The sequence below is a fragment of the Anopheles marshallii genome, chromosome 2 (assembly GCF_943734725.1).
Source record: "Anopheles marshallii chromosome 2, idAnoMarsDA_429_01, whole genome shotgun sequence".
NCBI lineage: Eukaryota > Metazoa > Arthropoda > Insecta > Diptera > Culicidae > Anopheles > Anopheles marshallii.
Window position 1 is genome coordinate 51,148,306 of NC_071326.1, and position 24,327 is coordinate 51,172,632.

At 39.9% G+C, this 24,327-nt stretch overlaps 1 protein-coding gene across 1 annotated transcript in view; it reads right to left on the reverse strand.

The window, feature by feature from the left end:
• Positions 1-24,327, reverse strand: part of LOC128709200 (dopamine D2-like receptor) — an 87,362-nt gene that overhangs the window by 22,318 nt on the left and 40,717 nt on the right. The gene's annotated exons all lie outside the window — the stretch shown is intronic.

Sequence of the window (24,327 nt, forward strand, 5' to 3'; positions counted from 1 at the left end):
AAAACGCATGAAAAAAAGACAGTGTTAGATAAAGAGAAGCTATAAATTTAACAAAAAGTGTCGACGTAAAAAAAAACAGCAATCCCATGTAAAATAAATCAGGGCACATGAATGGCTAAATGGGCTCTTAAAAGTAAATTTTATGGTTGAGGCAAGCGCAAAAAATGGTCCCCCAGCCCGATTTGGAAGCTGACCCATTTCCCAGAGCCGTATGCTCTAGAGAGCACTTTGAAAAGTTGACTTGTACGAAACCAAGGAAGAAGCTATGGTCGAGTGCAAAGAAACGAATGTTTTATGCAAAGTTCATTTTAGGGTTTCGGCACCCGCAAAATGGAAGGTTCCAATCGATCCGTCTACCAGACCCATTCGAACGTACGTCCGGTTCGTTGGGTATGGGAGTTATCTGTCAGCTGCGGAAAGTAATTATAGACTTCCGACCCCTTGAAAGATCTCAACACTGCATCGATGCCGCTGCTGACAACGATGCTTTTCAGCTGACGAATTTGACTGCAGCGACGCCTCTGCTGTGCTTTGTTTGTGCTTTCTCGTCACGTTCCGGCCGAGCCACTTTTGTTCTGGGTCGCCTCATTGCGTCAAGAACTGCAGACGACAGACAGGGCTTGTTCGTGTTTGCCTCCAGCCCTCGGTTTATCCGCCCTCGGGGGAATTGATAGGAAATTAATGTCCGGGGCAGCCGATGCCCTCGGCCTTTCGGCTGTGGACTTGGTGGCTCTGAACTAAATTTGCTACTACATTTTCCAGATTTCCAGAGACTAGCTAGACGCTGGTCAAGCCACGGTTTCATCCGAGTGGTAGGAGCGTCTGGTGAAACCATTTTTGCTAATGACTAACGGTCCGTTCCGGAACAAACAGAAATTACTTCTTAATATCCTTTCCGGAAGCAAACTCAGTGTTTTATAAAGAAGACATTGTTTAGAGGGTATAGATATTGCAGACCAAATTAAATGAGCTTCATGTGCGCAATTGCAATGAGCAGTTATCGGAAGTGCATTACAGTCATTCACAATTGGAAAATGTATCAGTGATGTATCATCAAAAAAAATATTTGATTTTAGAACACATTTAAGCAGCCGACAATAGAGAAGGCAAGATATTACCGATCACAGTTTAAGCGCCGCTATGTACAAAAAAGAAAATATACCAACTCAGCATAATTTTTGATGATATTTAACAGGAAATCTATTTCTTATATTGGCATCATTCATATTCAGCGTTTTCGTTCGACAATGTTTTCATGCATGCATTTTATTTGACAAGACCTTGTCACGTCTTAAAACACAACCAGCCTTAAAAATATAAACAACTGGAGTCGTCCAGTATTTGACTAAAACGAAACAGAAATACCTGATTTAAATACTGCAAAGGGTTATTACCCTTTAATTACCCTCTGGGTAACCCTTTAATTACTCTCTGGGTGAACAGAATAATCAATCACAATCTCCTCCTATTTCACTTATGCTCATGTAATTGAACATTAGTACACACCTTTAATTTGGATGATGTGACATTTCAATTTATAACAAAACAAATTTCAAAGTTCCGTTCTAGTCATAGCGTAAATAAAAAAAGAACAGGTCAAAAGGGCCATTAAGCCAAATAAGTTTCAAAGGTTTTTTCAACATATAATTTCTCAGCGGACGAATTAATTAACAAACATTGAACATTAAACATTATTTCGTCTTTTCTTCATGATGTTTACAACAAGTTTTAAAAATTAAATGAACTCTGATTACTTAAAAACGAATTAGTTCATAAAAGTTTTAAACAAGTTTATTTAAGTCAGGTGTTTTTGTAAATTAAGTCATATAGTTTATTTGTCAGCATTATTTAAGAGATGCTGAGATTTAACTAAACCCAGAAATGAATTATAAGATGTACAGATAGTATGTAAAAACTGTTCTTTAATACTAAAAAGTGATTTGGAGGTGTTGGCAGGTTTGAAATAATCGTCTTACTAATATATTTATTCACCCAAATCCTGGACTTTCCATCGATTTCCTAGAAAGCGAAACGTACTTACCACATTTCGATAAACCTCGCTTACGCGATACTATCTACCGCGCTTAACTGTGAAGCTCATTTCATTTTATTTGCTTCGGAAATGAACAGCACTTTTTACTGAATATTTCTTCGAAACATTCAATGTTGCGAAGGATGTATTGGTTACAGCACCTAGTATGTTAAAAAAAAACCGTATTACACTCCATTGTTGTCCCATTCCCACTATTCGTTGTCGGAACCGTTACTGCGAAGGACATTCAAAAATAAAACGACACAAAACGACCATTACCCACGAAGCAATGCGTGCCTTCTCCAGTAAAGGGCTTCGATATTTTCCATAACACTTTGGAGACGGGATTTTCCAGAAATACCATCACCCACGCGGCACACGGTTTAACTGATTTTGGAAGATTGTTCTCTTGGTCCGTTACAGAGTTCGTCCGAGCGGCAAATAGCCTACAGAATTGTGGTTACCGCGAGCAGTAGGGTCAGAGCTTTAACAGTGGATGGTGGTGCATGTAGTATTCCACTCCGACAGTTCGTTTGTTCTTTGCCGCCGTGGCATTACGTTGTCTTATTGAGATGCTTCCGGGCACATCCATAATTCTGACCAGCTCGTGCTCGTCGGTTTGTTGGTTTTCTGAGCAGAAAGATAAACCTGCCACACCTGCCTTCATTCGAACAGTTCCGATCACCCACGGACAGCGAGGAATGTTGGAAGCACGAACAAAATCAAATAAAGGAAACAACCTTCAGGTTCGTTCAGTAATCCTGTCAGTATCCGGTTCTGCGACGGGAAGAACGCACAAAAAAACCACACCACGACGCCGTGCGCACGCCGTGATTGTTCGCATGAGTGCCATTTCGAAATGACACGAGGGGTTCTAGTAATCGATCGTTTCGGCTAAACCGTCCGTAACTAATGGCACCATAATTTCCCTCGGGGAACGAGAAACCGAAACACCGATATCTATGTGCTGAACGCAGAACGCACTCGTAGCACGCCAAGCGCAATGGTATCTCTCGTGGAGTGTATCCGGAAACGAGTGGCCGGATTTCTGGTAAGATACAAAACACACTCAGGACAATGAATGATTTGGCCTGAGGAGGAATTGGAAAGATCACGAGAAACTGGTTTGCAACAACAGTAAAAAAACACACACACACCTGCAATACTGCAGGAGTGAGTATCTAGCTGTAACTAACCATAAGTCTTTCGAATTCTTCAGATTCACGCGCGTGAGTCCTCAGTTCTTACAATGCTTTCCAAGAAAATGACCGCATACGATCTCGTTGGAGTTGTAATTGTTGCCAGGTATGGAGTATTGAGTTTCTCCTAGGATTCTTTAACCATTTTCCCACGATGAATTACACACACGTATTGCTAGGATGCCTATCAATGATAAGCATGTATTCGGTTCGTGCTGTTTACAGCGGGGATCTTCAAACAACGCCGCTGACGGACAGCATTACGCTGGTAATCCAACGCCTGTATCATCTGACCCGCTACGATATCAGCAGGTGTAATGATTAGGACATGGGTTTATATTTTCAGCACTAGTCCCAATGCCTCCCGCGGTTCTCAAATATTCATTTCATCTTCTGTTGCTGTTATCCAAACACCCCAGGGGAAATGATTGGCCGAAAATCCTCGATAACATATCGGACGTAACCATCTTTCGCTTACATACAAGGAATGACCAGAAGCGTATCTCGCGTATCCGCTTGCGATAACATTGACATCCTACGGTTCGTTCCTGCGTGTCACCCGTGTCCACAGTTGCCAACATTTGATGGTGATGTTGTTGATGGTGTTTAGCATCTGGAAGGTGCCGAAACCTGAGCTCCCAACAGCCAAACCAAACCCTCCCGGGACGTCTTCCCAGTCTCGCATGGCCGAAACCATCAATATTCGGTTTCACAACGACTGACGCTGACGGAGTTCTCGCCGACGCGGGAGACGCAGCAAAATGAAAATACGTGGATTATGTAGGGAAATTTAGTGGTGCGATTTATGGAATTCGAATCCATGCCAGAGCGTTTGGGTGGCGAATTGGCAACATAGTGTGCTCAGCTGCTCGTTAGCGCTTCTACGCCCGAGGTGAGCTGGGAATCGTAATGTCATTTGGCGGATGATCCTTTGAACGAAATTTCGCCCCATGTGCTTTTGGCACTTGGGTCGTTGGCTGGCAAAAGCGTCGCTCTACGATGGATGGTGGTATTGCGAAATGGTGTACAAGTCGTTAATGTCAATGACGCCTTAGTAATCGAAATGTGCGATAATTTGTGAAATTAGTTCCGTTAGGTTGCTAGGATTTACCGACGCGGCAGGATAAGGCGATAATCTTTGGGATTTCAGCTTATGACCATACAAGAACTTTGATGGCCTCTTATGGTTGTCATTGTATTGAGTAACGTCATAATGTAAATGTTCTTTGGGTGAAGAACCAATGGTAAATTATTTTATTTGACAATTACATTACACAAAATGGTTGAATCAAACAACTACGGAAATGATTAATTTTTAAAACTTTGAAAGATACATTGTTGATGCATTAATTTAACTTATATCAATTTAATTTCATTACGATTATTTTTGCTAGAATTATTGATCAAACCAACACTAAACAAAAAACATCCTGAATAGCTTATAAAAGCCGAAAACTTTGAGCTTATAGTTAAGATGGCTCAACATAACATTTCCGATTTTTATTACAATTGTTTGCTAAAATGGCTCAACTGGTAATAAAATCCACTACTTGAAATCAGTTAAAATGAATAAGTTAAAATAAATAGCTAATGAGCTGTAGTTTGTAGTTTTAGTCTTAACTTTCTCCGAACTGTCAACAAGTTTCTTTACCATCATCCTGGGAACGTGACAGTTTTACCGTACAATCATAAATTAAATAAAAAATACAAAGCCAACGCACGTGACATTTTCTTTCCATGGAAACCTTGCATAATTAATTGCTCCCAAAGGTACATTCAGGTGGTACAGCGAACACAGCAGAAGAATAAATAATGCCAGCGTTGAAATTAAATCCATGTTGAAAATCCACGACCATTCAAACACTGTTTTCAACACACGACGGATTACTTGAAAAATAAATTACGTGAACTATCAACTGAATTAAAAAAGCAAACATGACAAACATTTTAACAAAGTCCATCAAATATTTCTGCATTGTTCATTCAACTTAGGGCGGCCCTGGTATGCAGTTGCAAACGTTTCTCACATCATAAAGCAGCGATTCAAAAACGGCTTAAGCTGGGAATGCCGCTCGATTCCATGCATCCTAAAGAACTCACACAACTTGTCAATTTATGGACGATTTCAGGCAACAAAACTAAATGGCTGTGGAACGTGATAGAGTCATTGCTTCACACTGTGGCTGCGGTCAAAAGATCAGGAAAGGGAAAAAGGTAAGACATGAAAAATGAAACCGTCACTCCTTCCGCATCCATCCTCTTTCCCCGTGCCGTCGAACTGGTTTGAGGGTCGAGCGTGATTTACGACAATCTGCGAAAATCTATCAATTTTCATGTCTCAAGCTTCAACAAAGACCGCCTACTTGCCAGCCCGTAAAGGTAAGCACGGGCCACGCCGGACTGCAATGATGCCAATCGATGCCGGTGTGGAGGGAGAAAATAAGTAGAAAATCGCAAGAGGATTTAGAGGATTCGAATTTTTTATCATTTCCACAACTGGAAAAAGCAAAAATTTTATCGAGTTAAGATATTTCATCCTTGCTTTTCTTTGCCTTCTGCTACACAGTCTGTACGGTTAGGCAAGCTGAGGTAGTGCTGGTACCTTTTTCTGTTGCTTACTTTCGTTTTGTTCTGATGTCTACCAGTATTTCGCTTAATATTCTTCGGGAAACCGCGTGCTGCGATACCCTTGACGACGCAGACGCTCTTCCGGGAAAATCTAATTTTGTCCCTTGAAAGTTTTGATTAAAACAACCGCTATCGCGGCCACTTTCCGCACATTGTGACGTATCGCAGCCAAGTGGTTTCTGCTGTTGGGTGGACCTCTGTGCCCTGTACGTTTATTTTCAGTCTCTGAATATTTATGGTACGGGATTTTGGGAACTTTTTATTACCTCGTGGATTTTGTTTTGATAACAACAATCACGTTAATTGATTGTACCTATTTTTTGTTCATTTGGAGAGATATGCTTCGTTTTCAATACATCCTCAGTGTCCTGCGCATTACCGTGAGATCTTTTGAGTGTTAAAAAGCCTACCATTTAATTTGATCTATGTTATTAAACGTGTTGAAGTAACTAGACCAACAACAACGAAAGAAACAGAATGAACATAAACTGTTGTGCACATCAAAACGAAATGAAAAACCATCCTATTCTGCTGGTGAACATGTCATCTCTTTACGACTGTCCTTGATACTTTATGTCTATTTCAGAATGAAATGAAACACAATTTGTCTAAATGATTTCTATGGCAAAAGTGCTATTGTGTGAGCATTGTCTGAAAATCTCCCAAGGGTACGTTGGCATAAGATCTTGATTAGAGATGGGAGATTTACGATCGAAGTGCCAAATTAATTACGCCATAAAGTTTTAAACCACTGTGATACGGGCAACCGGGACTCCAACGAATACGCGATACTTAATCAAGATGGTCAAAACCATGCTGACCGACTGAATAGCCCCAACCCAAAGACTAACGGAACGTTACCCGTCAACGTGCTGGTAGAAATTACAAATGGTGCACGTTACGTGCTATCGGTTCCAGGTTGAGCGATTACTTGGCGCTTTCACCACGGTAAGCGAATGACCGGAGGCTTCCATCTCACGATAACTTTCCTATTTAATTGGTTGGTAATGACCTCAGCGTACCAACGAAGCATAACATTTGAATGCTTAATTATTTTTGAGCCTTGCTAAGCTGTGTTGCGCCTATTTTGTTATCAATTGCGGTACAACATTGAACCGAGTATAGCCAGGATGAGCAAAAGTATGAGGAGGAAATGTTTTGAACATAGTGCACTAAAATTAGCTCAAGCCTTATTGCTCACAAAAAAGCAAAATTCGTCAAAAGAAATTAACCAGAAAAAAAATCGACTCTTATCAGTCCTTTTTGATTGTTTGTTTGTGTTTATTGATAAAAGAACGTGACTTCTCAACGCATTTTGTTAAAATACAAACAAATGAAAACATTTGATTAAACCTTGGTCATGTATGCAAACTACTCAAATGTTGACCATAAGCTCCTGCTGATACTGACCCAATCGTTGTCAACGTGGAATATGCCAATAATGGAATTACAGTGTTTAAGTAAACACATTATCTTTTATCATACACACATTTGCGCTAACTCTAACCCTTAAAGCATACAACATTCTCGAATTATGATTGAAACAGGAAAATGTAACGGCAGCTTGCCATATGACTACCATCTATGCAATGGTGAACTTTTCAATCCATAATGGATGTGTGGGGCAATTTCAACCACAAATGTTGGCATTCACCGCCGCAAGGTGCTCTACAATATTTTTCATTAAAAATTGAACATACACCATACTGGCCGGATTATGGCACCAACTTTACAACATTTGCACCGAAAGAAAAGTGAACGCGGTGTACTATAAAACCGATTTGTTATTTTTCAACAGCAGCCGTCTACGACATAACACAACGTAACACGTAGCTTCACAAATTGACCTACTCCACTGCTGGCAAGAAGTAAAAATTTAATCTTTATGGCACTTTCTCCCAACTTTACCGGCGAGCCATGAAGCTTAGAGCAAAACGGTGCAGATTATTATGGTGCGACTTACGGCGGGTGCTCTTGTGCGTGTAAAAAAAATAAGTTCAAATTGTGATGAGCGATCGTGTTAGTGCCCTACCGACTAAGACACTTTGCAGAGCATATTATCGTCATTGTCATCATTATTAACAGCATCATCGTTTCACTGCGGATGGTAATGGGTGAAAGTTATGTTCGCCCAAAAAAGTCCTCTCCCTGCCCCACAGTGGAAGGGTTTTTGGAAACCACCGAAATGTACGAATATTTCGGTAAGCATGTGTCCGAAAGAGCGTACGGTTATCGCCAAGTGGACTGTTCCTACCCTGCAGAACCGGTGAAGGAATCGTAAAAGAAAGAAAGCGTAACACAAAGAACTCACAACACGCGCACAAGAACTCCTCCAGGCCTCTAGCTTGCCGGCATACTGCGGAGCAAACTCATAACGTAACTAATTTACAATGTTTCGTAGCTCATTTATTTTCAGCCCTTAGTCTCAAATTTCCGCCCACTCAAATGCTTGCTCTCGAAGAAAGAGCGCTGAAGAGTCAGGCATCTAAAGATCTTGTAAACGGGGTTCTATAACCGAGCAATGGCTTTCGCTGTCCATTTTTAACCTCTTTTTTTATGTTTCACTTGCGCAGACGATGAAGGATGAAAAATGAGTGTCAAACTGTTGCTTCGCAACACCGTACTGCGGAACATTGAAGCATAATAAGCACACAACAAGTACACAAAGACCTAGCTGTTTTCACGAAATTTCTGGATCATTGTAAAGGTATACTACTCATAGTGTTTGCTACTTAATTAGAATCTCATTGCAACATCTTCGCATATACTTTCCGTGTACAGTTAGCGTATTTGTTATAAACCTTACGTTATACACCTTATCACTTGAATAGTAAAATAAAAAAAACTAATAACTATCTCAACAGTCAGAACGGTTCACAGCCTATTTCCCAAGCGACACGCGAGATGGATTCGCAATTGGGCGATACGCGAAGAGAAAAAATATATTTATACAGTTCATGGAATTTTGTCAAAATTAAAATATTTCCAAAGACACATTTTATTTTTATTAAGAAATTCCTTTGGGGAAAAATAGTTGCCGAAATAAATTTAGTCCATACCATTTTCAATACTTCGTAAAGAGAGTACAAATACCAGCCCTTCATACGAAATATAAACAATGTTATAAAGGGTATCCGACATACTCGAAAATTTGAGTAACACGAATTGCTTTATTTTTCACGAAAACTGTACTTTAGTTTTCCTAACACGTTCGCCATTGTCTTCTCACGCGTAAAACTGGAGATAAAACGCATGGAAATTATCATTTATTGGCATAATGAACCGTCATGGTGAAGTTAGAATGTATTCCACATTAAACAAGATTATATTTTGCCGGTACTTACTCCACTGACAAAATTACTAACAATGCACTATGCGACAAACGTTTGCTATCTCACCGCATTGCTCGCGCATAATTGTACACGTATTCGTACTTCAGCATGATGTGATAAACAGAATACTGCCAACGGGGGGAAAGGTTTTAAAGGGGTGCAAAGCAAACGGTTTTACAAATGCGGCTTTTGTCTAGAGATGTGTGGGGTTTTATCAGTCAAACTGATACAGTCATACTGAAGCTTCGCTACTCGACAAACGATATAATCCGAACACTTCAATTGTTATGCGACGCTGTTTTTTAGAGCGGTGGAACGTATGCGACTTTCTCGCCCAATGTTAGGCTGCATCTGATTAACAAGACTAAACCCCCAGATGCATACGGAAGTTAGGTATGTTGGTTCATAGTTCTCTATAGCTGCCTTTGACTTTACGCACCACAAAGAATCAGGCATGGAATGAAAATTATGGTTGCGTTTACCATTCAGTTGAGTACAAGAAATATGAATTCCCATGCACATTCTTCTTCGTATTCGCAATTATTTTCCAGTTCTTACCTTCAGGTGCTCAACATTGGATGGTTGTTTCGCAGAACATCTCATACTTTATGCCCCCTGTCCCCTATCTTGCGAGATTGATATCTCATTTTAACAATCTCTAAGTAGCATGCACACACAAAAAAAAAAAACATATAACCACGTAGTTCGAGCTGCTAGCGAGCAAAATTTACCTTCACATAGTGAGTCACCGGCATGTACTACTTGCAGGAAAACTATTCGGATGCGGAAACTGACTTTTCCCGCGGGATCGGCACACGATTGCAACCGATAAGATAAAACATCGAAGGTGGAATGCATGTTAAATTCGTGAAGTTTCAGTGCCGCAGCGTGTTTCACTTGCTGCCTTATGCTGGTAATCTAGGCGGCTACCCACAGACATACGTGTAGCTGCCAATCGTCGCAAATCCGTTCTGAAGTTCTACGGGTTACGTTCATATCGTGCTCGAAACGACATGACAACATCCTTCGTGCAAAAGGGTGTACAGTTGTCAACCGTAAAAGGATGAGCTCTGTTACGGGAACTTTGTTTGCCGCCAAATGAGAGACATTGAAGCGGGATGGCGGAGAGGCCTAGTGGGGTAAGAAGAAACAATGGGAAAGTTGTGATACACGAGAAAATACTGTCGTGTTGGCCTCGGAAACATGACAACATTGACTTCTTCATGTCGAAATGAGTAAAGCTAAAATACAAAGAGGATGAAACCGATTGGGACAAGTGGGTAAGCTATCTCGTGTCATTATTCTTTTACTTTCCCTAACAAATACCATGTGTATCAATAAAGGACACACCTCGTACCAGATCATATGATTGTTTGTTGGCGAGTTCCCTAGAGCAATTCATTTCTGATAATGCGGATCATTGTTTTATTTTTATAATTCATTTCTAATTGAGCATTTTCTTAAATTCTGAGTTGTGTGCATAAAGTTCAGTTCTTCGGATCTTTGGTCTTTTTATTCCAAAGTCAGCGGATGAATCAATAAGAATGGTCTAGCCGTATTGCTTAAAACTATTAAAATCTTAAATTAATGTAAGATTTACATTAGTTTGGGGACATTGCCTTCTCCAAACAGTGAAAGTGCACCTTATCCCGGGCAGAGTAGCACTTGGCAGAGTTGCTGCGTATTATCACGGATAAGTTTATTATCATCAGGAAAATGGGGGATGGCATCAAACATTTTGTTAATGTACGCTCATTAATATGGGTGATGAGTTCCACCTATGGCATGTTGGTCAATATTCGGGGCACTATTTTACACATATATAAAGCTTATCCTCCTCCTCCTCCTTGTCATTGGCCTTATCCCGGGTATGTTCGTCTATTTTAACAAATAAATAATGAAAATATAATCAATTTTCAAATCAATATTATCAATTGTAGGCAAATAAGAAACAGTGAGTTTATTGGATCTTAATTTTCTTGGCGCCTTAAAGAACTACGCAAAACATTAGAACATTAACAGTATTAAATACAGTACAGTACAATGCAATACTGTATTAAATATTTTAATTGTAATTTATTTTCATAATAACTCACTTTAGAAACGCAATGCCTAGAATCCTCGTAAAAAGGTCTGAGAAAAAAAAATTACCTCACAATTTTACCATGAAGTAATGTGCATTTGTCAGAAAGTGTATACGAATACGAGATCATTGCATCCAAGCGACAGGCAGATTAAATGTATGTTTATGCAAAACAAGGGAACAACAACAAAAATAGAACCGACACATACTCAGCACATTTATCGATGCTTAAACCCATAACGACGCCGATATTCTTCCGTCCATCGGTTTGCTGCGAGCAAGTTGGGTTTGTTTGCAGCTGCACGATTTCCCACGATGTCCGTTATGGAGGAAAGGATGCAACGTGAGGTGAGGGAAGAATTTAATATATCCACCGCGCTGAGAAGAACAATAACATTTTCTTGTTTAAAACACTCGGCCAGCCGCGTTGCGTCTCCAAAAGAACCATAAAACCACCACGTTCAAGGCTTTTGTGGTGTGGTTTACGGTTCTAGCATTGGTGAAAAATTATGACATTCGCTATCATTTGATTGTTGTGGTCTTACTTGTTTTCTTCATGCAAATCAGCTTGAAATGAACCACAAGGCCGTAAAAACCATCCTCATCCATCGGAGGAAGAATGAGCGAAAATGTTCCGTCCTTATTGTCAACGTTCATTTCATTTCATCCGGTGTTGTAAAACAAATCATTACAGCAAAAGCTGACAATAAGCGTTACACAAATTATTCAAAATGTTTCATGAAATGAAATATCTTTACGGCAACTATGAATGAAATTAAAATTATCTCATAACAAAATGAATACTACCGCAAGAGACACTGTCGATAGAACTTAGTCACAATCACGCATACGTACGGTTTTATTACCGTTGCATCATGAAAGTGCATCTTTAGAAACATTGCACAGCAACGGAATACTTAACTCTCCCGAATGCATCAGCAGTACTAATCGCTTCTGAATATTGTAAGCTTCTCATCACAGGTAAATGCAATAAATCCCAAACGTTGCTAACGCAATACATTACTGAATCTATTTCACTAGAACTGAAGCTCTAAAGAAATTGCATTCACTGGAGGGAGCATAAGCATAATTAATGCCATCTTAAGAAGCAATTGGTGCCCTCCACTGCAATTGCGATTAGTTTGCTGGCTCTGATTTTCTCGCTCGTCCGGAAGAATGACCTTTGTTCGGGTGAGCAATCGATAATGGGTTTGTCGGAACATGAAACTACTTAGCCCATGCACTTTGGCGTTATTTGTAAGCCATCGAAAACTAACCCTCTTCTAAGAAGAACAGGCCGTGCCGGACAAGAAGAACTTTTAATGTAAGCAGTATTAGAAGGGTTATAGAACGAACCTGCTGGTAACGCATGAAAAGTAATATCAACATTGTAGTAATGTATGAAATGTCAAATCCAAAATATATCAAATTAGGTGTTTTACAAAACATTATGTAAGTTCCAATTAAATTTATAATTATTCTTACTCAGTTACTTTTACGTTTACACACATTGTGACTATGACACGTGTCTTTTTTTATTACTATCTCTCTCTCTCTCTATCTCACTCTCTCTCTTTCTCTCTCTCTCTTTCTCTCTCTCTCTCTCTCTCTCTCTCTTCTTGGCGTAACGATCGACTAGGTCATGTCTTCCATTTCTGGCTTACTAGACTTATATCATCACTTAACCGGATAGTCAGTCCTCTGCTACGGGGGATTGGTCCGGATGGGATTTTGGTCCGTTCCGTTCGTGTGAAAACCGGCACCGTTTCCGAGCCGTCCCCTCTTTTCTAGCTACACAACACACTCTTATTAACCAAAAATCAACTGAATAATGCAATAGAGGTTAAACGACTATTTTGCTTTTCAAAAATCAGAACCATATCCTAAATCTATGAGAATAATGATTTTCCACCGGGGTTTATAATAAAAGTTTTACTTATCTGATTAATATGCTTTAAAATTTCACCATATTGGACAATTTTACTATCGCTAAATTATATCTTTCCGACAATGCAACTGTAAACAGAGAGATATCATTCTGCTTGCTCCTTCGTTGTCATGGTTCATTAGTAGAGATTTATGATCAAACGTGTGCATCTGAAATTGCATTCCATCCCGCAATGGTAGTTTAGCAAGTGAAAAGATGCAGTCATTTTGGCATACGCAAAGCGACGCTGTTATGTTTTTCCAAGCACGTCTGGCCGCATTGCTGGATAAAAATACTTTGTAGATGAAAATGAGAAAATAGAGGAAGAAAAATATGTAATCACCTTCCTAGATTCCGAGACCTTACGCATCTGTTTGCTTTAACCCAAACAGAACGTTATTGCTTCGTAACAAACACGATAGATTTCAAAATACAGTTAATTTAAAACGATGTTTTCCTTAAACCAAGAGCTTGAAACTTTGCTATTCAATAAATATATTCAACTCGATCGACTTTGCTTGCAATTTTCATTCACATATCACAATATTGATCCAATGTCGATCCATGTTTTGTTCTACTTGTCCCAGTTGCAGTAAATACTTTCAATTGGCAATCACTTCCCACAAAATGTCAATGAAGTTTCGCGCATGATGGTCGCATAATTTTTTCAACGAAGTACTTAAGTCTTTTCCCATGCAAAAGCCTACAACCAATATGCATTGGAACGCTTACGCGCTTTGCTCTCCTTCTTACGTTTGATCAGTTTTCAATATTGTAACAATTCGAATCAACATAGGCATTACGACGATTTGCGTTCACCGTACCCACTGGCATACATACACACACCTTCACACGTACATGTGATATGATACCACGTAAAACGTACAGAAGCTGAAGCAATTTTCTGAGGGATTCTTTAACGTTTCAGTCGATTGATTTTTTCTATTGCCTTTCGTACTGGACCACTTTTCGCGTGCAGTGAATTGGGGTAAACATATTTACAAGAATCTCTTGATATTCTTCAAATTTGAGAGTTAAAGTACCCGATTTCAAAGGGTTGTTTGCTCAGAATCGTTTGCTTTTAAAGGGTCATAACGCAACCGGTAGTTTGCGCTTTTGTCTATGTTGGAATAGTATGGAATAGTTACATGAAAAGTTATTTTGTTGACTAAAGTTCATACTTAAGTGTTCCATTTTAACGCAAAGACGCAAATAATAAAAAAAACATAGTTATGCTATGAAAAACAATGCATTATTGAGAAACGCAGTATGTCGATTGAGCATCTTAACAATAAAAACAAAGTATATCACTATCAGTACAAGAAAGCTTTTTTCGTTTTTAAAATATCATATGTCTTCTCGTCACGTGAAGCTATTTAAAATCTTGGAAAGTTTAAGGTTAATAAAGTAAGTGTATCACTTAAATTAATGAAAAAAACATATTTACCAACGACAAAATAGCCCAAACTCCATTTAATGCACCCGGAATGTGTTGAATTTTTGTTACCTTTCATGAAAAGCGTGTGTGATCATACATGCTCATGTTGCTAGTCGCATTTCATCAACATCAACATTCCTTGAGTTTAGTGCGGCGTGGCACAGTGGGAGCCATTCATTCTACATCACCTACTAACGGTTGTAAGAAAAAGGTAACGGGCACGAGTTAGTTATGATTTACGAGAGCAAGCGTTGGCTAAAACTCTACAACCGGTACCGCAACTCGTGAGCAATCCATGTGACCTTCTGCCTCGGTCTGTTGGATATCTTTGGTCCATATTTTTCTCTCGTTACCCAACCATCTATCTCCATCACATAAATAATGATCCTAACAATGAGCGGTCGCTAGCATTGGCTTTTGGTTGAAATGTGACTTTTTCTAGCTGCCGCTTCAACGCAGCTGGTTTATTTTTCAAGCCCGGCATCAAGCTGCACAGGACAAGCGGCGGCAGGAGCGGAATATCCATTTAGTTCTCTACCCGACGGGTGACCAATGTTATACATCGGTTGGTCTTAAATCCTTGCCTCATTACACCGGGACCATTCGTGATCCTTCGTCGTTCATGAGATCCCGCAAGGACAAACACATGAAATTGAAGTTCGAACCACGTTGCAACGGTCCTGGGTAGAAGCACCGGCGGCACCGATGGATGTAGGATGGATGAAGGGTACGGACAATAAAAATAAAATAAATATCATGTAGCGTTACAGAATGCTTCAACCGTTGCTTTTTTCTCGTCTGTTTGTTCCCTGTAACAATTGGAAAGAATCTTGCGAATCTTGTGAAAGAAAGAGTTGCTTATTCGTTGTACGTTGTACTGTGCTTAGAAAATTTGGCATTTTTGTACATTTTACTTTTGCTTCAGGCTCATTAAATAAAGCTAATGTAAGGAGTAAATGTTAATAGGCACATTGCTGCACTGTTTTTATATGATAAAGTTTCATAAAACATCACAAACGTTTTGCTTCTCTTTTTTTGTCAACATTCTTCCAGTAACGTGACCTCATCTTGTTCTGCTCACGTACAATCTCAATAAAATGACCCAGTTTCAAGATCCCTCGACCAGCTGTTTTATGGCCGGTTTCTTTACGCAGTTTTTGTAAACGAAACGCAATAATATTCGGTTCAATGAGTTCATAACCATCATGATCTGTATTTGTTTTTGGCTAAACCACTATGCACCAATATACGAGACATGTACTGCAAATATTTTACGACAACCATACTTCTTCTCGTGCTGTTTCGTTCAACTCCAAAAACATACACGATACACGACGAACAGCTACGCCGTTGCTGCTAAGCTTTCCTGCCTATGCTGCCTAGAAAAGATTAGCCAAATTTCGTTTGTTTATCGTTGGCTCGCCAAGCAACACCCTCACTGCGAAATTGTTTGATGTAAGCGATTATTAAATTATTACCATTACAAGACGGCACAAGCAGACAGTTCTCACCCGCCTTAGTTGCAGCAGAACTTAAGTTCACATGGATTGTCACCGTAGCCAACGCCGCGTCTCATAATCTTTATGGGCCATTGGTTGTAGTTTATGAATTATAAATTACTGGATAATTGGACAAACTGTCGGTTGCATTAAATTGATTTACGCACCCGGTCGTTTGAAGATCAGCCGTTGTCACTGTTTCGTTTTGTTTTTCTTTGTTTCAATTTATTCAAGCACCATGTGCCGGTGAATGGACGCTTTTCGGTAGCTTGGAAAAAAAGAAGAAATGGGGTTGGATCAGCCACCGAGTGTCATAAAAGAGTCAATAACAGGAGCTGAACGGATTTGATGCTCTGTTCGTGATAAAGGCTGAAGCCAAGCGCAAACCGAACGAATGTCATCTGCACAGATTTATGCACCACCATGCGTCTCCATCATTCAGCCCAAGCACAGTAACGGACATTAACGGCTGCAATGATTCCGCCGGACGCAACGGCTATGAGCACGCACGCCGCTTTCCAGAGATTTGTGGTTGTTACGTGCAGGTTGTTTAAAGAACTCGTGGGATTACGTTGCTGGATGGTATTATGCACATATACGGCAAGAAATCAAAACACACAAAGGCATTGTGGCACAAGCTGCAAACTCGAATGATCCTATCAAATCATGTTTATTCCAAGATGAATCATCTAAAAAACAACTTAGATTATAGTGAATAGAGTGTTACAAAAGCTTACACTAACTCCCATTAATTGATGGAATAATCAAACTTAGGTCCAACGATTTATGATTAAGATTTAGATAAGTTAAACTGTCATACTATCACATCCGTTCAAAGTATCATATTTTAAACTTCACTTTTACTTCATAATTCAAGAGTCTTAAGGAGAAAGCTTCTAAATATTACGTTATGGTAGCAAATTGTTTAGATCCTGGTTTTCATTCTAGTTTACTCGCTTTAGTGAATAAACAACAAATCAAAATTTCCTAAATTTTATATAATTGTTTGGAGAGTTATGAAAAGAATTTATTTTCACCATTTTCATCCATTTCACTTGCATTCAACTGTTTCATCTCAAACTGTTTTGGTTTCTTAGTTAAATATTTTTTCCGACAACATTACTGCATGACTGTTTCATACGCACACACCATACGAAAATATATTCGAATAAAGTCTTTCCAACGTACAACAACACCCTTAAGGTCACGACAGAGTAATAACAACAGAAAAAAACTCCATTATTTGATGAACTTATCAACCTTCCATCTACAATAACATGTTATCATCACGTCACCAAATAACACCCGACGACAGGCGTTAAGTTTTTCCGTAATTTCACTTTGAGTCTTTTACGTTCTTTGCTTTCTTGGTGTGGCTTACCTCAAACACATCCAACAGTTAATTTCCAGCCAGCGTCGGTTGGTCTGGCATGGGGTAACAGTAATTACAACTACCCCTTCGCCGAACAACGCCAAACGCCTACTGTCACATGCACTCCGCCCCGATCTGGTGGCTGGTGACAAATGGGTGTGAATTTGTGATAAATTGCAGCTATACATTATTTTCACAACTTCCCATATCGGAACAGGGCAAACACCATGTCAGGCCGAAGTGGGGTTTTTCTCACGATGGGCCAGAGGCTTAGAGTACGTTTGACGTTGGTGTGTCCTTTGCCGGATCCGAACCAATCCTTAAATGTGTTCGTGGAACGAGTCCGGCGGGGTTCAGATACGACAAAAGGCCAAAAATGCTATTCGGTCCTAATTCTCTCTTTATCAGTCTGTTCCGGTCGATGTGTTCAACAGGGCAGCGAAGAGGTGCAACGAGGGGATCGTTGATGATGGCGAATGCGTCCGAAAATTGTCCATCCAACGTCCGACGTTCGCATGTGTGCTGGAATAGGGACTAGCAAAAGAACGTCGCATCCGAAAAAAGGCTCAATGAAATGGTGCGGTCATTTGAAATCACAGTGTAAGAATGGAGTTTACCTTCCCACATTTGGTGTCCCCTGCTCACCATACATTACCATCTTATGTCCAGTTTCCGGTTGATGGTAATGGGACGCCTGCACATTGCCATTCGACCCGCTGTTGGGCTTTGGATCGTAACTTTGCCAAGGCTTGTTTATTCCAGACTTTCGTAGTTATTACAGACGACGGATGCAGGAAGAATCAGTTCCAAAAAGGTTTGGTGCAAATGATACACAGTCAAAGCTAGGCTAGTAGGCTTAAAACAACAGCCAGAAATAATCAGATGCAGTATGGTGCAAGTGGAACGATATTGGAATCATCTCTACACTAGCCCTTTCATATTCTTTTTGATGTATCATTAGCAAGCAGTGGGACAGTTGAACACCATTAGCAGTAGTGTATCTGTTTTACGAGTAAATGTAGCGATGTTTCCCCAAAGCGTTGACTTACCTGCAAAGAAAAATGAAAAGAGAAGTTAGTATAACCTTATTCAATTTTTACAACACATGATCCAAATACAATTTTTATGGATCTTCACTGCTGGAACTAATTTTATTATAATCCTATTATTTATTCTCCCACTTTCACTTACTGTTAAACTAAGGTATGGTTTTGTTACACCAAAGTACGAAGCACATCAAACCTAAAAACGAAGAATTACCCGAAGCCTGTTCTTTTTTGAAAAAAAAACTCTGTGTCAGCAAGAGTACAATCTCCTTATGCGAGATGGAAAAAGTTTATTCCAATCTTCGATTGTTCATGCTGATGCGTGCACTAATAAATGCATGGGATTAAATCATCAATCTTACATCCGTTGTGTCTCGTTGCAGTAAACGAAAATATTATAGCCCCATTTGTGTTTCTCTATCAGAACCATACCACACGTGCCAGAAATGATGAGTAAGTATGATTTATTCTACGGTACCGATAAATCCATCAACCAACCTTCCCATCAATAGCGGGCCGCACATCGCAGGAACCATGATGGAACGGTATAACAATATCTCGGAAGGATATCATGCAAGTTAGTACGAATCGATCAACTTTTGTGTCAGTTCCATTAGGATCATGCTCAAATGGTCAGCTCTGAGTGATGCATCGATTACGAATAAAGCTGATTGAAATTTTTGCTTTGAAGGCAACAAATCGTGACGAGCTAAATTAAGCATCGTTTATAGTGGTGCTGGATAATGTACTAAACTGTAACTGATAAAACAATGGTGATGAAAACAATGAGGTGAAGTATTAATCGATCTCAGTGTCAGTCAGACAAACAAAGTATGGTACCAAAACAAATAATTTAAAATCTCTCAATGAAGCTATAATAACAATCAACACCCAATTGTCTCCTTAACGGTCTCGTCTCCTTAAAACCACGTTGAGAACTATGAATTTCAGACAAAATGACACAATAATTAGGAAGTTTTCCACTGTTATCTCAAATTAATTGCTACTAACTCACACCATGCGATATCTATGCATTGTAACCGAAGATCTCTGCTTTATCTTGAAAGTGAAATACACTTACTACGATTATTGGTTCTTTTAAATTAGTTGATAATGAAGGCAAAAGACGATTTCACGCACACAAACAAGTCTGTTGCCGAGATTCTGCGAAACTTATCATAGCGCTTTAGTACCCAATCATCCACCTCGGGTGGAAAATTATCAAACTCCAAGCTACTGCTGAGGAAAACCATTCCACTGCTATCCACCACGGATGTAACGAGCCACTAATAGGCTGGACGACAACGTACTCTGTTGTATCGGATGCTTACAAGGAAAGGGCCCACCGTGAAGCGAAAGACTAAATGGGTAAAAGTTAAAGATTGTCGCACCTTTTTGTGTCCCATCAGAAACTACTTATCCCGAGCGGTTTATCAGCGAGTTGTATCTCATTCGAACGGTTGAAAAACTTTTACTTGCCCTAGCGCCGGTTCCAGATCCGCTGTTCGGTTGCCGCTTTTAGACGACCGACGAAAGTGGCTTAACAATCGGTAACAACTTTCACGGGAACGGGTACGGTATAGGGATACTGTTAGCAATCTTGCCCGAGAGAGAAAAGGTAAACAATCAATATTTAAGCACCTCCTGGCCGTAGGCATCTGTTTTGTTCTAGTTTCCGAGTACACATGGGCCAGCTCCGTTCTCCGTTTAACATTTTGTTACAAAAGTAGGCTCGACTCCAAACAATTCATCCACCACAAATCCTACACCAAAATCTTTGTGGCTACGAATGAGTCGAAAGATTTCCGAACTTTCTCACTACCGCTGCTTGTTTGGCCTCAGTTGGTCAGACGTGTTCTTAGTTTGCACGGCTCACTGTAACTTCACATCTTGACAAAGGCGAGTGTACGGGAAGAAAGATGCAGAAGAAACTCTTCATGATAAAGTTTCGGACGTTTTTCGGACTTTTTTTTCGCTCAATCCAACGTCACATCTTACGTCACAGTTCCAGCCAGCAGTGGCGTGTGGGCCGAATAGATATCCTTTTTGTCATACGAATCCACTCTATTTGACCATCTGCTTTAACCCACTGTAATGGTGGATGAGCCCCGGAGGACAATCTCGTGCAGGATTGTCGATTGGGAACACCCTGTGGGGATGTTTACCTTGTCGGCAGATGTATCGAAAGTAAGAAACTGTGTCACTATGCCCCTTTGGGGAAGTAGCTTAGGAAAGATCGATACTGTAGGTGATTTTGTACCCTGAGACAGTAACACAGCTGGCGAATTGTCGTTACGAGTCTCGAGTGAATATTTTGCCGCAACGGACGATGAAACTTTTAGCAAAACTTTCCCGGTAAAAGCATAAATGGAGCGAAACTATTTGCAGAGAGCGACAAACGATGTGACCTGTGATTGATATTGTCTCGTGTCTGTACAGCATTGTAAAAAGTATTTTAACAAATAAATTATTACAGAGAAACAATTGGTCTTTTTTTATCTTAAAACCGAGAATCCATTATCTATATACTTAAATTAATACAGTCAAACCTCAAAAATTTCATACTCGAGCATTGTTAATACATTTTATATTTCATTAAAAAATTGAAATTATCACATCAAAAAAGTAGTATCTGTAATAAACATGAGACACGGTTATTTGGTGTTAGCATCGAATCTAAAGCACGCAGCAAATTCTCTATCTGTAAAACTTTTTTCACGATCATGTTTACCGAGCTGAAGACTGATTGGTAATGCTCCACACCCATGAGGAATCTCCTGCAGCGGAAGCGTGGCATCCCGTTCGTAGCGCTCATTTCTCTTGTTCCCAACATAACTTTCCACAAAAGTTACTCATTCTGCCCAAAGTAGCTATCCTACTCGCCGACCGCAAGCTAACCGGCGGGCAGATCCGATTCCACTGGATGTAGTGTAAAAGCTGCAAAATGTTGCCTCTGTCGTCAGAAAACCCAATGAATAACAAGAGCACACCGAGGCAAGGGAAAACTTTCTGCCACACATACCGAGGGCAAACGTAACGTTGCGACTTTGTGTGGGTTTAGCCAAATGAGATAATAATTATGCGGATTCACACATAATTTGTTTGTTCGAAATAAATCCTCTCAGGATAGCGATCCATCCCTATTCGGGACAGCTCAGCGTAGCTTGCAAAAAGCTCAATTTGAAGTCGAAATTCACCAAAAGCATTAATCAGAAAAAAGGTATTTATAAGCTTTGCAAGGCTTCGGTATGGATTTGGTCCATTTACCTTCCGTGAGCATTCCTTTTCTAATCTGTTTCGAAACCCTAGCAAACAATTTGTTTTTTTTTTGCATTTCTATGACTTACCGATTTTCTTGAGATTCTCAAAGGGATTTTTCTTGCTTTCTGTCTAGACGTAACTGCAATCGATATCGCACAATAGCATTGCGCTACAAGTTTGATGTGGAACCATGAAATGTTACCTACACCATGTAGCAATGTATGTTTCTCTGTCTGAATTTATTCACGGTTCTCCGCATCTTGCTGGTGATCCTTCTCCGATGAGATTGTGACTGCAGGTATAATCACACGCGAAATCGCATTTCTTCTTCGTATCGTTCGAAAAGATCGAACCTTATCGTGCATTTGCATTTGTACTTGTGTTGCATTTGTAGAAGTAATGCATTCCATTCACATCGAAAATGTTGCACTTGATGTTCGGAACGTGTCTATTCCATCCGATGACGTTTACAGCACCGGATGCCGTATTTGATTTGCGAAATCGTTTGCCATTCCCATAACCTTTTATCGCTTGTTGCAGTGTGACTACAGACGAGGTTGCAGCAAATCAGAAAAATGAGACGAACGAAGGATGATTGGGCAATTCGTATACCATCAGTCTCGATAAGATTTGTCCACAATCCACCATCGATAGAGGCAAGTTTAGATCGATTTTGATGGAGGACGCATGCGGATTTTAATGCAAAGATTCCCTAACAATCCGGTAGCATTGAAACACACAGCAAGAAACAAAGTAACGAGCGTACATGATTGAAATACAACCTCGCATTGTAGAATTTCTGCATGCTGGACGGTTAATAAGGGACGGCGGTATTTATTTGAGCCTCGTTCGAAGTTTAGCAAGTTTTGTTCATCCATCACTATCTACTGAATCTGAAAAAGGCAATTTCTGTACTGCGTTCTCTCTTCAAATGAGAAAGATTGATGCCAAGGGAGCGAATGGTTTTTTTTTGTACATATTATATAACAAATACTAAACTTCGAACCAACATTCTATGAGACAAAAAATGCCTTCAGTTTCTTCTTGCATGATGATAAATTGAACAAACATGGTTTGATGGAACGTCCAATGAAAAACGATGCTTTTAAGTAGGCATTAAAGTTTGACTTCAGCTAAAGATTTATTACAATCTGCTGCGAATGTTTACGTGATATCAGTTTGGACGAAAGGATTAACTAGCGTTCGCGTTGAGGCTAGATTCATCACAAAACACAATGAAACTCGTCCATCTTCCTTTGAATACTGCTATGACAGGAATTGTAATTTCAAACCTTTAATTATATATTGTTTTCCCTCATCCAGGCTTTTTAGAATATGGAAGCTACAGGATGATTGATTGATATTATTATGAAACTGATAACTTTATCGTTTTCACGAAACATTTGAGCTCCTTGAAGTTCTTTAATTATTACCTTGCAATGATCCATAAAGAGTTAAGATTTAAATCATAAGTACTGTTTCTAGGTCTCAACTTGGTTTGGAAATAAACTAGACATGAATATATGATCAATTCTCTACCTGTTTACACGTTATTTACAACAAAAAATGCAGCTATTAACAAAGAATGGCAACTGTTCATTACTGCTTCAGAATTCTTTCTAACATATAATGGATGATGTTTTCAGTGGAAACTATGCTCTTGAACTAGGTTTATAAAATGAACGCTCCAAGGGAATTTTACATGTTTTTGTTCGAGTGAGAACGATCACAACTCCCAACCGGACGTTGGTATATCCAACAAGACCAACATCAAAAACTCTCCTCCCACAGGACATTTCCGTAAAGGAGCGTGTCGTGTTACACGGAATCACCCAACGGTGGTGACAAACTCTACGAAACCATCCGGGCGCAACGCATACCAACGAGTGCTGATGGCAAACCGGCCCTTCCGGCCGTTCCGTAAGGTAATTGGTTTGTTTTGGTATGTACAGCTTGACACCTGTCCAATGTCAACCTCCCTTTTACGTCCTTTTTTTTTACTCTAACAACATCGCCCTCAGGCGTACTATTGAACCCTTGTCAGCGCCCGCTTCATCCCGTGGTCATCCCGATTGCCAGGAGTCGGGACACATTTTGCGTGTCCTGTTTCGATGAGGAAAGTTCTTTTGTTTCTTGTCATTTTGTGTATGCATAAGACCCAGAAACTGGATGTAATGGAGGTCAACGGGGACTGGATATGACGGGGTGTGAAATGAGAACTGTTGACTCTACGGTTAAATGTGTCCAATGTGTGAATGCGAGAAGGTGTTGAAAGGTTCAGGAGCACCTATGTGGGAACATCGTTTGTTTCATTTACTGCACGGTCAGTGCGTAAAGGTGATATTTCATCTTGCACTGAAGAAAGTGCCGTATTATAATGTGCATTTCTTTGTTATATGAAATGTAATAATTATTGCCACCATGTCTTGGTTAGTATAAACACTAATTGTTGCAAGCAACGATATGATTCAACACAAGGACAGCGATGCATTAGGATTTCGTTAGATGGC